We start from the raw sequence: 15336 nt of genomic DNA, 5'->3' as shown, positions 1-15336 counted from the left end.
AGATGGTGCTGCTGGGGATGTATTCCAGGAAAATTCACAGGCAGATTGAGCTCTGACAAAGGCTGATCAAGACTTAGCTGGTAAAGAGAAACTGGCGCTTTGAACCAAGCTCTTGCTCAGAACACACACCCCACTCTCCCACACTATCTTCAACAGCTACACAAGGGCGACACCTAGCCTGGTTCTGACTCACCCAGATTCCAAAATACTGATCAATAGGCCAATCTCTGGAAGATTACAATCAGCGAAGCTATTTCCCAACATTCTCGTAGAACCCACCCTAAGCAGGGTTTCCTTCAGCCTCTCTGTGCTTTGACACTGTCAGGGACATGGCTTGTGCTACTTGTCATCTTTTGCTCTCTGGGCAGCTCCAACTTGTTCTTCTAAAACAAGTCCCTCTCCTAGCCCCCTTTTTATCTCCCTTGTGGCCAAAAAGAATGCAAAATGTGATCACTAATTGTAACAATGACTAACTCTGTGCCTGGTCCTTCTAGGCATCAGGGATAATTAAAGAAAGAAGGAAAGGAAACCTTACTTCTGTCCTCCAGAACTGACTTAATTTGGGAGGGATTTGGTGGAGGTGGATTTGGGGAAACAGATGTGTAGGCAAGTGTATCACTTTGCTAGGGCTGCCATTACCAAGTACTGCAAACTGGGCAGCTTAAACTACAAAACTATATTATTTTGCAGTTCTGGAGGCTAGAAGCCCAAATCAAAGTGTTGGAAGGGGTTAATTCTGAGGGCCACAAGGGAGAATCGGTTTTGTGCTTCTTCTTTGGCTTAATGTCTTCAGTATTCCCTGACTTGTTGAGGTGTGACCTTGATCTCTGCCTTCACCTTCACATTATATTTTCCTTCAGTATGTGTCTCTCTATGTCCAGATTTCCCTTTTTCAGTCATATGGAATCAGGGCCCACCAGAAGGATGAAGGACCTCATTTTAACTTGATCACCTCTGAAAAGACTAGTTCCAAATAAGATCATGTTCTGAGGTGCTGGAAGTTAGGACTCCAGCAGAACTTTCATGCGGGGATGCAATTCCACCTATGACGGCAAGAAGGTGAATAACTACACTTGTGTGATGAGCATTTTCTTACATGTACCCTGGGAGTAATGAGTGCCCAACAGAAGGAATAAATGTCTCCACTTGAGTGAATCAACGGGAGCTTATTCGGGGACAAGAGGCTTGGGTTCAGCCTGGAGTGTTGAAATGGATTTTGCCAGGTCAGTGAAGGGAGATGACCTTTCCAGGAAAGGGAGGACCATATGCAAGCCACGTATTATCTCTTTTCCACCTGATGCTTTTGTGTGATCTGTTGTCCACCCTCCCACAACACATGCAAGCTCCCTAAGTTGGAAATACTATGCTCCCCTTCCCTCAATAAGCCAGGATTGGGATCCTTTCCTCACCATGGGTGCTCCCCTCCGGAGAGTGTTGGACATAAGACTCAAGGTACCAAGGGCAGCCCCAAGCTAGAGGAATTTGACCTCTGACATTCACATGACTGAAATATAAATGTGACTCCCAGCAATTGAAGGCTGACTATTGCCTGAGGTTGGTGAGCATTTCCATAAGACCTTCCAGTGCCCTAACCCCAAAAGGTGATAATTCTGAGTCACCTATATGGTCTATTCTATTAGTTTGTAAAATAACTGTTGTTCAGTTTGTTTCCTCCACTCAGAGAATGATACTTTCCAGCCTCATTGAGGTCAGTCACACTTGGCCCATGACTTACGACTTGCCATCCAGTGAGAGAATTAACTCCATTCTGTTGAGCCTGATCACTTACGTTAGTGAGTGAAGCTTGGTAGAAGTAACATGTAACTCCGTAGCTTTAAAGGATATTACATGGTTCTCCCATGTTCTCTTCTTCTTCATCAATAAGCCTGTGATACCAGCCTAGGACCCAAAGTAAAGGCAACGTGGAGCACAGAAGAAGTCAGCATCATAGGCATCAACGTGAATATACACGTAAACAAAAATAATCCTCTGAACATAAACAAAAAATAAGCCACTAAGGATTTGAGATTGTTACCATGGCAGAAGCTCACTGATACACCCTGGCAAGTAAGGGGAAAAGGAACATAATTCCCAGCAAGAGCCCTTTACACACCGCAGCTTGAAATACCCATTTGAAATCTTCTGGATTTCCCTCTCCGACACACTCATGGAGCCTTTGTTTCCTTAGCAAAATTGGCAGAGACAGCTAGCTGTCCACCAAAATTTGTGCTCCTTCTCTCATAGTGGGTAGTTGAAGGTGGAAAGTAGCTGTCAAGCAGGCATTCATTTCCAGTCCTTCTCACAAATAGACATGGCTTCTTGGCTAGTTCTCACCAGCAGAATGTGAACTAAAGTAATACGTGTTCCTTCATGGCTAGATATTTTAAGAAGGAAAAGGAACTTCTCCACTCTTTGTCCTTCCAGCATGCCTTAATGACAGAAACAATTCTGCTTCTTTATTTACTTTCAGATGCCTGTAGATGTTTCTCAGAATGTGTTCCCTGAAATATTAAAACCAGGTGATGCTTTTCCAGACAGATGTTCGATGATCAAGTGTGGGAAACACCACAGCCTATATCCCTCCCTCTCAGAAAGTCTCAATGCCCAAGGACTAACACAATAAAAACAAAACCAAACAGAAAGTCAAATTATTCTTGTTTAGTCCAAATTAATTTGATCAAAGTCATTTTTATTTTCAAATATACCATTTTAGCACTTCTCAGAACTAGTGCTCTATGCAAGACACTATAGGAAATGCTTTCCTAGGTGAAGTTTCAGCACCTTGAAGTCACCTACCACACTTATTCATTTAGCAAGTACATTTAAAGTATGCTCTATGTCCCAGGCCCTGTGCTCCCAAAGTGTCAGGCCCTCAAATAGGGCCTAGCCTATACAGAATATCAAATAAATATTGTTAAATAAATTTTTTATATTAGTATACAAAACTGTACTCTAATTGCATGGCTACCATTACCCACCCAATAAGACCGGTTGCAGCTTGGCTAACATCTTGCCAGAAACAAGCAGCTCATTGCACCCTCTGTCTCACCACTGCCCACCCGCCCTGCCTCATCTGCCTCTGTTGTCCCATCTTCATTTCCGCCACATGGACAACTCACTGCTTCCAAGACATTATGCATGTTCCTGGCTTTTTGCCATTGCACATGCAACTTTCTCTTCTTGCAATATCCTTTTCTCTCGCTTTCCACTTTTAAATTCCTTTTTATCCTGCAAGAACTAAATCAAAGATCCCCTACTATATAAAATTTTCCATATCTCAAACCCTGACATTCACCTTCCACTTTTAACTTCCTATGCGTGAACCTCTGAAAAAACAGCCTATCCCAATTAAGACATATCATCTGTTCCCACCAGGGCTGACCTTACTTAACAACACTTTCTACTCCTCACTCAGCCATGGCACCACATGCCCTTAAATTCCGCATGTGGGAGAGAGATTAAAGGAAAAGAAAAGCAGGTAGGAAAGGTATTCTACTCTTTAGGAGCCAGGAGTGGAGGTAGGAGTGGAAGAAGTTGCAGAGAGATTGACTTTGAATTAATCTGAAAAGACATACAAACAATCAGAACTGATGAACAATGAAGTAGGCTACTCTATGAGGTTGGTTCCTTCCTGAGATGGACTCATGATGGTTGAAAATTGATTCACGATGGGAAAGATCAGTGGTCCCTTTCTAGTTGTGTTGTGAAGGATCTGAACATTTGCCAGGTCTTGGCTTCATTAATCCAATGGCAGAAGGGGAGAGACAAGGTACCACTATCCCTCAGCTAAATTCGTGGTCTCTGCTCTTTTGTTTCCATAGTCATTCTAGTAACCACATCAGCATCTTCTCCAGCTGACTTGTGGTCCAGAAGGCCCTGTCTAACTAAACCCCTGCTATTTCTCTGCCATACGTTGAACAAAGTACAGTGCACAGTGAGAGTTTCCAGAGTGCTCCTTCAAAAGTCAGAGTATAAGTTGGATCTCAGGCTCTGGAAACTCCCACTCATGATTCCTCCTACCTCCTGGAGGGATGAATCTCTGACCAGGTCAACCATGATGACCTCAGCATTATCTAGGGCAGGTTTCCAAGCATGCCCTCTATCCTCTGAACAACACACAGGAACGGTCAGGGTGGAGTGGAACACAGGAAGAACGGTGACCATCTGCAGATGCAGATGCAGAGACTCAGAGAAGTTCTGTGACTTTGCTAAAGTTACGGGAGGAACAGGAGATAGAAGTGAAGACCTGCTTTCCTTCTGCACAGCTCTTGGTGCCCATTATTTGCTAGATCCACCAGTCGTACTGCATCCTGTCTTACCATCCAGCTTCCAGCAGGAGGTTTGCCCTGTTCCAAGAGCCAGGTTGGCAGAGTGCAAGAAACTTTGTTCCCACTCAGTGCAGCTTGGGATTTGTTTCCTGCTGACTTGTGCCAAGGTTCACTGAACCTAAGGCAAGGGAAGGGAACTCTCAATATTGAATGCACGCCATGGGCCAGGTTCCGTGGTCTAATCTAATACTTGTGACAGCCCTGAGAGGTGGGAATTCTTTCTACTTTATGAATGAAGGGGTGAGGCTTGGCAAAAGAGGGGTATAGCCATTGCTTAATCACAGATCTTCCCAGCCCCAAGGCCTGTGATGACCCCCACTTTGGGCTGCCTGGACAAACACATAATGGCCTGGGTATAGCTTCTTTCTGGAGCTTCTAGTTACAGTGGGCCACTCTGTCTCTGGAAGGAAGAGGAGCTCAGCTCTGTCTATGTATTTCTTTTTTATTCAATAAGCATTTACTGAGAACCTACTATGTATAAGGCCTCAGCAAATAGTTTGAGTGAATTTCCAAAGATATGTCCATACTCCCTTGGCAATGCTCTTATCCAAACACCACTAGACTTCCTTCTAATACTGACACTTAACCTGGAATTGATCTGTTGACAGCTTTTCTAGTACTTAGGGGATCAGAAAATTTATGACCGTTTCCATCTACCTCTCTTCCACCTCAATCTCTCTCAACCTGAGAATGCCAATCAGCCAACACCCTGCATTCCCTCAGCTGTTTCTGGGATCCTGATGAGGCATTGTGACTTATTCCTGTATAGATACCTTAGATGTTCGTTGATGTGAAGTCATCACAAGTACTGCAGACACACCACATGGACATGTTAGAACAAAGCATTTTTCATTCTTATCCATCCATCCACTTGTCAGTTAAACACACGCAAACCTCTCACTGTGCTTAGTGCTGTGCTGGGTACTGAGCACACATAGATGAGAAAGGCAACATCACAATCTGTTAGAGAAGGCAGATACTAACAACGTTGAGTACGATGGTGTGCAAGTGTTGTGCATGAGGAAAGCCAGGAGTGCTCAGCCACAGCAGAGGGGTGCATGGCTCAGCCCACTAAGAGAAAGGCAACTGTTGCCAGGGAAGGCTTCCTGGAGTATTTAGGATTAAGCAGAGTCCTGGGAAAGAAAAATCCATTGGCCAGGATGGGGATGGGGTCGGGTATTTGGGTTCCAGGGATAAATTTTCTAGTAGAACAAGCAAGATAATAGTGCCTCTGAGATAAGAATTTGCCCTCTGTTCTGAGAACAGTAAACTATGGTTACCTACACAGGTGAGATGCCAGGTGAAAGTGAGGGAGGCAAAACCAGAGAAAATAGGAGCAGATCTTAAAGACCCTTGATGCCCTTCAAAGACCCCAAACAGGCAGCAAAGGAGTGTGATGTGGTCATATGAATGTTTTGATTACTTGGGGATCATTTGAGGAGAAAGGTAGAGACTCAAAAATGAATGCAGGAAAACTTGTTACGTACTACTTGTGTGACTTGGTTAAAACATTTAATGATATTGAATTTCGGTCTCTTCACCTGTAAAGCAGGCCTTTGCAGGAGCATTATAAGGGTTGGATAAGATATATAGAAAGCTTTACACACAGTGTCTAACACTGAGCAGGTCTTATAATGGTAGATGCGCAATTTATAATGTTCATGTTCTGTAATAATCTGATCATAAAGACAAAGGAACTTGCAGTGAGATCGGTCTTTCTTAGGAAGGGCATGAGGGATAATACCATCAGCAGAACAGCTTCAAGGGAGTCACTGACACACATGAGTAAATAATTTATGCTTTTGGACCATTTTTTAAAAGCCCCATTATTATTCCTACTCCCTGCCTCACAGTGACACTGGTAGTCACAATGCATTAGTTAATTTCATGGCCCTGTTGTGAATCTTACAGTATTTCATCCCCTTAATTCAAAATACTCATTCCAAGTGGTTCCAACTTCACAAATAAATAATTCCTGTTGGAAAATGGAGTTTTTCCATCTGCCCAGCCCATTTTCCATCTGTTCCTACAAGCTCATGGCAGGACAGAGCTGGGTCATGAGGCCCTGTTGATTAGTCCTGACTTAAGAAGAAATGGCTTTCTCCCAGATGGATTGTGCATTAGTGATAAAGATTAGTTTCCACTGTTATCAGTTACTATGTGATGAGACAGTTTTAAAGATCTGGAAAAGAATCGAAAAGTAAATGACAGATAGAAGAAAGAAGAGAAGTGTTATGTTGACTTAGCTCCCACAATAAGCTGGACATTCTTCTAGGTACCATATACACCATCCATACATCATTTCATAACTTCAACAACTCAGCAGGTATATGTGATTATGTCTATCTGACACATGAAGGAAGTAGAGATCAGAGGGACCTAAAAACCTGCCAAAGGTCTCTTAATTTGTAAATAAGACAGCTAGGGCTGATTGCTTCAAAACCCAGGCTCATTCCACAACACCAGATATTCAAAGAAGCACTGTGCTTTGAGAATGGAAAGTATATTGGCCAAAGAATTATGATTCTGCTTTTTTTCAATAACCATGTAATATAATAGATGATCCCATGAAATAAAAACAATTCATTTTCAGGTCTTTATGACAATATGAAGGACAAAGGAAGAGAGCCACTTCCTGATAATCAGAATACAGATAGTCTCGTCTTAGAAAAGGCAGTGACCTATGAATTGGGAAACTCAAACTCATAGCCTAGGATCTTCGATTTATTGTGTTAACAGCAAGAGAAAACCACTTAACTGTCTGGGCTTTGGTTTCCACAACTGGAAAGGGATAGTTCAAATGGTGTTGCCTCTTCCATACCTTACAAGGTCTAGAAGGTCACACCTCTAAGAAGCATGTAGGACTACCAAGTAGTACAGTTTGTCAATGATAACATTCCATGCAAATATTAGATTTTTATTTGTGTCCCTGCCTGCAACAAAATAAGGAACTTGTGTCAGAGTGTAAATCTATGCATTGAGAAAGTCTGGCAACAAAATACAGTAGCTGAACTTAATGGTCTACTTAGTGATGTAATTGATTTACTTCATCACAGACTAAGCAAATGGTCCGTGGACCAATGCAAGCCTGTGACCCCCATGTTGAGTCTTGCTGTATAGACAACCTTGAAGAAAGCAGTGTATGAGCACCGAAGACAGAAGGCCTGGGAATGCAGTCTCAGTTCATTTCTTATAAATTTTGTATGACCTTGATCAGCTTACTAAATCTCAGTTTCTTCTTTAGAACGGAGTTAACAATGCCAAATTGGTAGTTATGAAGATGAAATGAGAATACATGTGGATACCTAGAATAGAGCCTAGGATATAATAGCCAGTGGGGGGAGCGTTATTTATTATTATCATCACCACCATCATCATCCACCCAAAACATCTGTCCTCCTGATCTACCACAGTGTGTGGATTCCCAAAATTCAGGTATATCCAGGCTGTTTGTCAAAACTCAAGGAGGCTGTGCCACTGACACCTAGTGAGTAGAGGCCACGGATGATTCAAAACGTCCTGTAATATCCAGGACAGCCCCTCACAGCATGGAATTATCCAACCCAAAATGTCAATAGTGCAGGGGTCGCGAATTTGAGTCATTCCTTTGGGTTGAGTGAGATCTCTGGCAATCAGATCAAGATTTAACAACAGATTTCAGGCATACCAAACTTGTGCTTTCATATTATTAGCCCTAAAAGAGATCTCTGATATTATATGGCTCCAAAATCTGTATTACTGAAAGTAAACCTCAGAAGAACAAGAATTTGTCTTCTACCTTTTCTATCCAGTGCTAAAAATGACACTTCTGTTCCTTCTTTCAATTATCCCTCCTAAAATCACACTTCCCCAGATGGATTAGAGAAACCCAAGGTCAAGACCATACAGCTACCAAGTGAGAGAGGTATAATTGCATCCCATGTTTCTGGATCCAGTGGCTGAGGCTAAAGAAGGGGAAAGGTAGGACAACCCAGGCCGTCTGTAGTTCAGAGACCAACCCTCCACATCTCTTGACCCCTCACCCCACAGAATCAGGCACAGTGGATAAAGGTGTTCATAAAAGAGTATAGTAGTAAAAAGCACTAGATTTTGATGTCAGAAGGCTTAGAACTGTGTGCTCTCTCTCTGACACTTTCTCTGTGTTATTGGCCAGTTATATGAGGCATAGAGCCCTACAATGTTAGCATTGAAATGACTTTAGACCACTTCAGGTGCACAGTTAGCTAAATTCATTCTATCTCTACCTATTCATTCTCTATCTATCTATCTATCTATCTATCTATCTATCTATCTAATCTATCTGTATTTCTATCTCTCTCTCTCCTTTAAAAAAAAAAAGGTCATGAAATGTACTTACCTCATAGAACTGTCTAAGATCAAATGGAACTAAAAATGCAATACAAGTTGTTACTAATGCTTAAAAGTACAGACTTTGGAACCACACATACTGAGTTCAAACCCTGGCTCTGCCAATTACTAGCTGTGTGACCCTGAGGAAGTCACTTAACCACACTGTATCTGTTTCCTCATCTCCAAAATGGGCACAGTAATATCAGTACCTGTTTCATCCTGTTATTGTGAGAATTTAGTGAGTCAGCATACCTAAAACGCATATAGAATAATGCCTAGCTTGTACCAAGTTTTATGCAGAGTATTAGCTGTTGCTGTAACTAACTATCCTTTTTCCTAGTTCTTCCTAGTAAAGCTAAAAAGCCAACCAAATGCATTTTCAAAGTAAATTGTAGAACTCTACAATGGCTAATAAGAAGGTAAGTTTCTTCTCCCAAACTCTGCCACGCTCACCTTCCTGCCAAATCTTATTTTAGTATTAGGAGGCAACATCGCCCTCTGCTGCCCAGAACTGAAACAGCACATTCACCCCCGTGCCGACTTCCTTACTATCCTGTCCTTCCTGCTCTGCCAATCTTGCCTCCTGAAAATGCACTCCCCAGAGAGATAAAATGGCTTCTATGTACTAATATCATCAGCAAGGCATTTTCCTAAGCAGCTGACTGTGACTTTTTTTTTTAATCAAAAGGAACTATCCTTCTAGGCCCCAGTTAAAATGGGAAGAGCTTCCTGTTCTCCAGTTCCCAATAGGAAGTGACACTCTGGAGCTCTGGGAGGGCACCCTCCCACCTGCAAAAAAGATGTGGAATTGGAGCACTATAACAAATTGTTCCCATCCACCAATCACTTTGTAATGTGGCTATTTTCAAGGTAAACTTATTTGCCCTGTTGAACAGATGGAAAAAAAAAATCAAATTCTGTCTTTGCATATGGGACTCCCTTCAGAAAACTCTACCCCAGATTCAGAAGTGAGCAAACAGGCTTTTGACTGAGATGAGTCTGATAGCCTGAGTAAAGTGGACTGTCTCTGTTTCCTCAGAAAGAAAGCACGCATTCATTTAAAACCTACTAAACCAGACATTTTATGAATGTTATCTCATTCCATCCTCCCAATAGCCTTGTAAGCTAAAATTCATCATGCCCAGCAATAATGCAGAAACTGAGGCTCTGACAGATTTGAAAATGTGTCCCAAAGCCATACAATTGATAGATGCCAAAGCCAAGGATTTTGGTTTGACTCTTGCTGACTCCAAAGGTCACCATACCTCAATGCCTCCCATGGACTCAAGGTCACACTGGAAAAACTGTGGCCTGCAGATTGAAGAGATAACGCTAGAAATGATCAGAGAGGAGGAGTGTTTCATGCATGGTTTGGAGAAAAGGGGATCCTCTATACTCTTATTCACAGGGAGTTTCTAAAGTGTCTGAGTTGGGACACCCCTCCAAGCCTTCCCCATGAAAGACTTGCAGTCATCAGGAAATGTGGGAATTCACTCAGTGTGGTGGCAAAAATATTAAGGGAAAAATATTAGAGAAAGTCATAAAATATAGTCTCAAACTCTTTTAAAAGGCCTAAGGGTTTTTTCATAGTTTCAGTAAAAGTTTTGGCTAATGGCAACCTAAATTCCTTTTACATTTAGTTAATAAAAAAAGCAAATAGCCAGGGAATGTGGGGGAGTTTATCTAAATAACTTGTTTACTCATATTGTCTTAAAACTAACCTTTAAGCCAAATGACCCTCTCAGGGGAGGTCAACCAGGAATATTACCCACTGATAGTGTTTGCTTTGGGCATCAGAACCTGTCTTTTAATCTTTAACTTCTAGTGGTGTTAACACAGCCTTTGTCAATTAAACTTTACTAAATAAATGCGAGTCTCACTGGCTGGTGGGGGCTGGTGGTTGCAACTGTTTGCAACACTCTCCAGGGAGTCTGTAAGCTGCCTGGTCACTCAGCTAAACTGACAAAACATAATATCTGTGTGTCATTGTACTTTATTCATCTGTCATTGAGTCAGTGTCTGTAGGACAGACCTCTGCAGGTGATAACCCCAACAAGGAAGGACTATGGGTCATCCAGGGCTGCCTAGAACATGAAAAACTTTCAAAGGGATGCAGCCTACAGGCAAATTCTATCAAAAGGAAGAGATAACAACAATTCCAGAATATAGAAGAACTCTTCCAGAATAATATAGAAGAGGAAGAAGCACAGCATAACTCATCAACTCATGTTTTACCTGGACACCAAAACCAAAGACAATGCAAAGAAGTCTACACACCAACAGCCCTCACAAATATAGACCCCAAATCCTTCACACCAGCAAATCAAATCCAACAATTAGTAAGATGCATAATACCAAGTGGGGTCTCTCCTAGGAATGCAAGGCTGATTCAACATCCTAAAGCCAATCAATGTAATTCACCATATCAACAAACTAAAGACAAAAAAAAAAAAATCACATGAATAGACAGGAAACAATGGAATCCAACCCTAACATTCTCTAGATGAGAAGCCCAAGGACCAGCAGTGAGGTGAGATGTTCCAGTGTCACAATTACTGACAAATCTGTATGGAGAATCCAGCTCTCCAGACCACAGAGCCATGTGAAGCTGTTGCCCATGCCAGGTGCTGGGAAGTACTTAAGTATGAAGGAGCAGTCACCAAGAGGCTTTATTTATAGCTCCACATGTCTGTAACTGAAGGGAGGGAGTGGGAAGCAGCTGGCTCTGGCCCACATCAGCTAGAAAATATCTGAGATTCATAGACATGAGCATCAAGGGAGCATTTCATGGGTGGTAGGGATTGTTTTTTCCCTGCAACTTCCCAAAAGAGGTGCAAATTATAACTGCTGAAAACATGATATAAGGAATTCACTTTTACATGTGGTAGCATGTGCCTGAAGTCCCAGCTACTCAGGAGGCTGAGATGGGAGGATTACTTGAGGCCAGGAGTTGGAGACTCAGCCTGGATCACATTACAAGACCTTCGTTTCTAAAACAAGCAAACAAAATTAGCCATGCATGAAGGCGTATGCCTGTAGTCCCAGCTATTCTGGAGGCTGAGGCTGAAGTATTACTTGAGCCCAGGTGTTTCAGGCTGCAGTAAGCTATACTCACAGGGTGCCCATACTAAATTCAGCATCAATGTGGTGACCTCCTAGAAACCAGGGATTACCACATTGTGCAGGTAGGGGTGACAGAGCAGGTTGGAAACAGGAGACCAAAACTCCCATGCTGATCAGTAGTGGGATTGTGCCTGTGAGTGGCCACTGCACTCCAGCCTGGCAACATAGTGAAAAACTATCTCTTAACAATAAAAAAGTAAAGAAATGCACTTCGTAATTCAAGAAATACAAGCCACAGTTAGTTATATTTCTTTTTAAAGAGAGTTTTCAAAACTTATGGGATTTTCATCAAGGCACAAGGAAAGGCTACAAATACTTATGTATAAGTGAAATGATGGGGACTTCTCAATCTCACCACCTTCAGCCCAGTGGGTTTCAACTCTGTGATCTTCACAAATGTTCACTCTTGTCAATATCTTACATTAAATCATTTGGTTCCCATCTTTTTACTCCTCTTTAGTAATTTGATATCTTGGTCACAATGACAGAACTGGTAGTTTATTTACTCCTAGTTGTGACTGTTAGAAAATGTCAAAGTCAAAATGTCTTTTTTTTCCCTTCCCACCCCAAAATTACAAACATACAGAGAGAGAGAGAAAGAGAGAGAGATGCACACATACTTCTCTCCCTTCTCTGCCCCCTTTCTTTTCTTGGTTTGAAACTCTTGGGTAAGGTATATACAAATTTACTTTTGTATATGGGGCAACAATCAATGGCCGACTAGCCTCAGCCCCAGAATCTTCAAAGTGAAGTGGAAATTGAATGTACTTCTCTGTGCGTTTCCTCTTAAATTAGTCCTTTTAAATCAGTTCAATTTGTTTTTGAGCTTTATCATTTAAAAGATACTCCAATACTTAATGCTCCCAATTATCTTGTATCCCCAGACAAGAAAACTGGAAAACATCAGGGTGAAGTAAGCTTCCTCCACCTGCTCAGTTGGATAAAACAGAAGCCAGGCACTTGGGTCATGATGCTAGATACAGAGGTATTATGGCATCCAACCTAAGAAGGGCCATCTCATGGACAACATCAGGCAAATATATAAATAGTGACTTCATTATAGCAACTATTTAATGGGTTCTTACTGTGTTCCATGCACTAAGCTGCATGTTTTTTTCTTCAGTAGCTCAGTTAATCCACACAGCAACCCCATGGAGGAGATATGATGATCCCCATTTCACTGAAGGAAGGATTGAAGCTGGGAGGGGTCATTTAACTTGGACAAAGTCATACCTAACCAGGAAGTGGCTGAATCTTGAAAATTCAAGGGTCCTGAAAGAGAGGCAAATGGCATGTTGTGGGGACAAGTGTGTCATGGGGGTGGGAGTGTTAAGGAGGCAGTTTATGGTTGAGAAGTGACCTCATATGCTTGGGTAAGGATATACCAAATAACATTATCTGGCATTTGACAGATATCTTGATAGATGAACTGGATTTGAAAAGGTAGAGCTGAATGAGAGAAGAAGAGGAAGTTTCTAGATAAGGCAATGGTGCAAACAGAGGCTCAGGGGTAGGAAAGTGTCCTTTGTGTGCAGATCATAATAAACCTGTTTGGAGGGAGGATCAGCTATGAAGTGTTTGGCAAGAAATATGACACTAAGGGTCAAGAATGGGAGTCTGACTTTATGTAATTCTCCATGTTCATTAAAGTCAAGATTGTTCTTGTAAACATCATGCTTCCTGCACTCAAGAAACTTGCATTCTGTTAGGGAGATAAACAACTAAACAAGAAATTACAGCACAGCAGCAAATTCTATGAAAGGTTAGGCACAGAGTGGTCCTTCTAACTCAGACTTAATGGAGGCATGTGACAGTGTGATGTCCAAGCCGAGAACCGAGGGGCACGTGGGCGTTGCCCACACAATGAAAAGGACACAGGGTACCAGGCAAAGGGAACAGCTTGTGGGAAGGTTCAGACTGGAATCAGATCATACATCGCTTCTTTGCGAGGGCTGCAGGTGCTAAGCACAGCGAAAGAAGGGAGAGCAGGTGGGAACTGATAACATGTGAGGCCAGGGGACCTACACAGGGTCAGCGCATGATGAGACTGTGTGCCATGTTAAAGAGAGTATGTGGTAAGCCGCCCTGGCCCAGCGCAAGCATGGGCTGGCTTCCCACTGCAGTCAGCAAATCAATTACGTCCTCCACCGACTTTCGCCTTGTGTATTTAGAATGCATGGAGTTAGCCTGCCAAACATCTGCTCTCGCTATTAAGCATGCCATGGTAACCATTTCACTCCCGTGCATCAGCGCCACCAGGATTGGTAATAATCACAAGTGTCAAAAACGAGAAAGAATGGAGAGGGAAAGCTGTGCAAAATCCAGCGGCAAGATGATTGGGCTGGCAGCTCCACTCCAGGGCCCCCGCCAGCTGCACCTTCTGCTGCCCCTGTTGGGGGCAGGGGAATTGATGCCGCTCTGGCCTCCTCTTGCCCCTTCTGTTGATCCCTTTCCCTGTATTATTCATCCGCTGCTTCCACCGACATTGGAAAATGTGCCATGCCTTTGCCAGAACAACATATGTGCCCCTGCGTCATTGCATGTGATAGATAAACCCGCCAGCAGCTCCCCAGACCCGGGGGGTCTCTGGGTGAAGACCCCGCATTGACACAGGCAGGCAGCATGGTGCCCTGGCAGAGGTGCGGCTCTGAAGGCAGACAGACCTGGTTTAGGATTTCAGCCACGCCACTGCATCGCCTTGAGACCTTGGGCAGAACTCTCACCCTCTCTCAACACTACTTGCCTCCTTTGTGAAATAACGGTAGGAACACTTTCGTTAGGACTGCTGGGGGCTTAGAGATCACAAATGGGAGATGGCACACCACCTTTCACAGCAGCAGAGTTCAAGGTCAGCGACTATGATGTTTTTTAAACAGAGCTGTCATAAAAAAAAAATGCTAGGCACTATGCTGAGATCTTTGTTCAAATTATTGAATCTCCACAAAATCTTTGTAAGTTAGACATCATTATGGCCATGTTTCAGCACTGAGGCTAAGAGAGGTTAAGCGACTTTTCCAAGGCGTGGAGGTCGTCACGGCAGGCCAGACCTGCGCCCTGGGTTCCCTCCACACCCCACCGCTGACTGCTTAACCCATGCGGTCTTCCACATCTGCAAGGTTCTTCTCATGGGGAGCTGAAATCTCCCTGTTGATACATATTACATACAAGTCCAGTTCTGCTGCTAGAGCCACATATAATAAAATCGGCCTCCACAAGGATGGGGATCTTCTGAAAAGCAGTTTAGAAGCATATGCCATAAACCTTAAAAATATTCCTAGCCTTTGACCCAGTAATCTCACTTTCAGAAATTTATCCCAAGGAAAAGTTGTGTGTGGAAGAATGTTCACTCCACTGTTACCCATAATAGTAAAAAACTGGACATAATCTAAAAGTCCAGCAATAGGGGATTGAGGAAAGCAAATATGGTGTCCATATGATGGAAATTGGGCAGCTATTAAATTAGTATAGTAATTAGTGACATGGACAAAATGTTTGTGACATCTTATTGAATGACGAAGTTGACAAAACTGCGTTT

This window comes from Saimiri boliviensis, chromosome 11 (assembly GCF_048565385.1).
Source record: "Saimiri boliviensis isolate mSaiBol1 chromosome 11, mSaiBol1.pri, whole genome shotgun sequence".
Taxonomy (NCBI): domain Eukaryota; kingdom Metazoa; phylum Chordata; class Mammalia; order Primates; family Cebidae; genus Saimiri; species Saimiri boliviensis.
Note: the sequence above shows the minus strand (reverse complement) of the source record.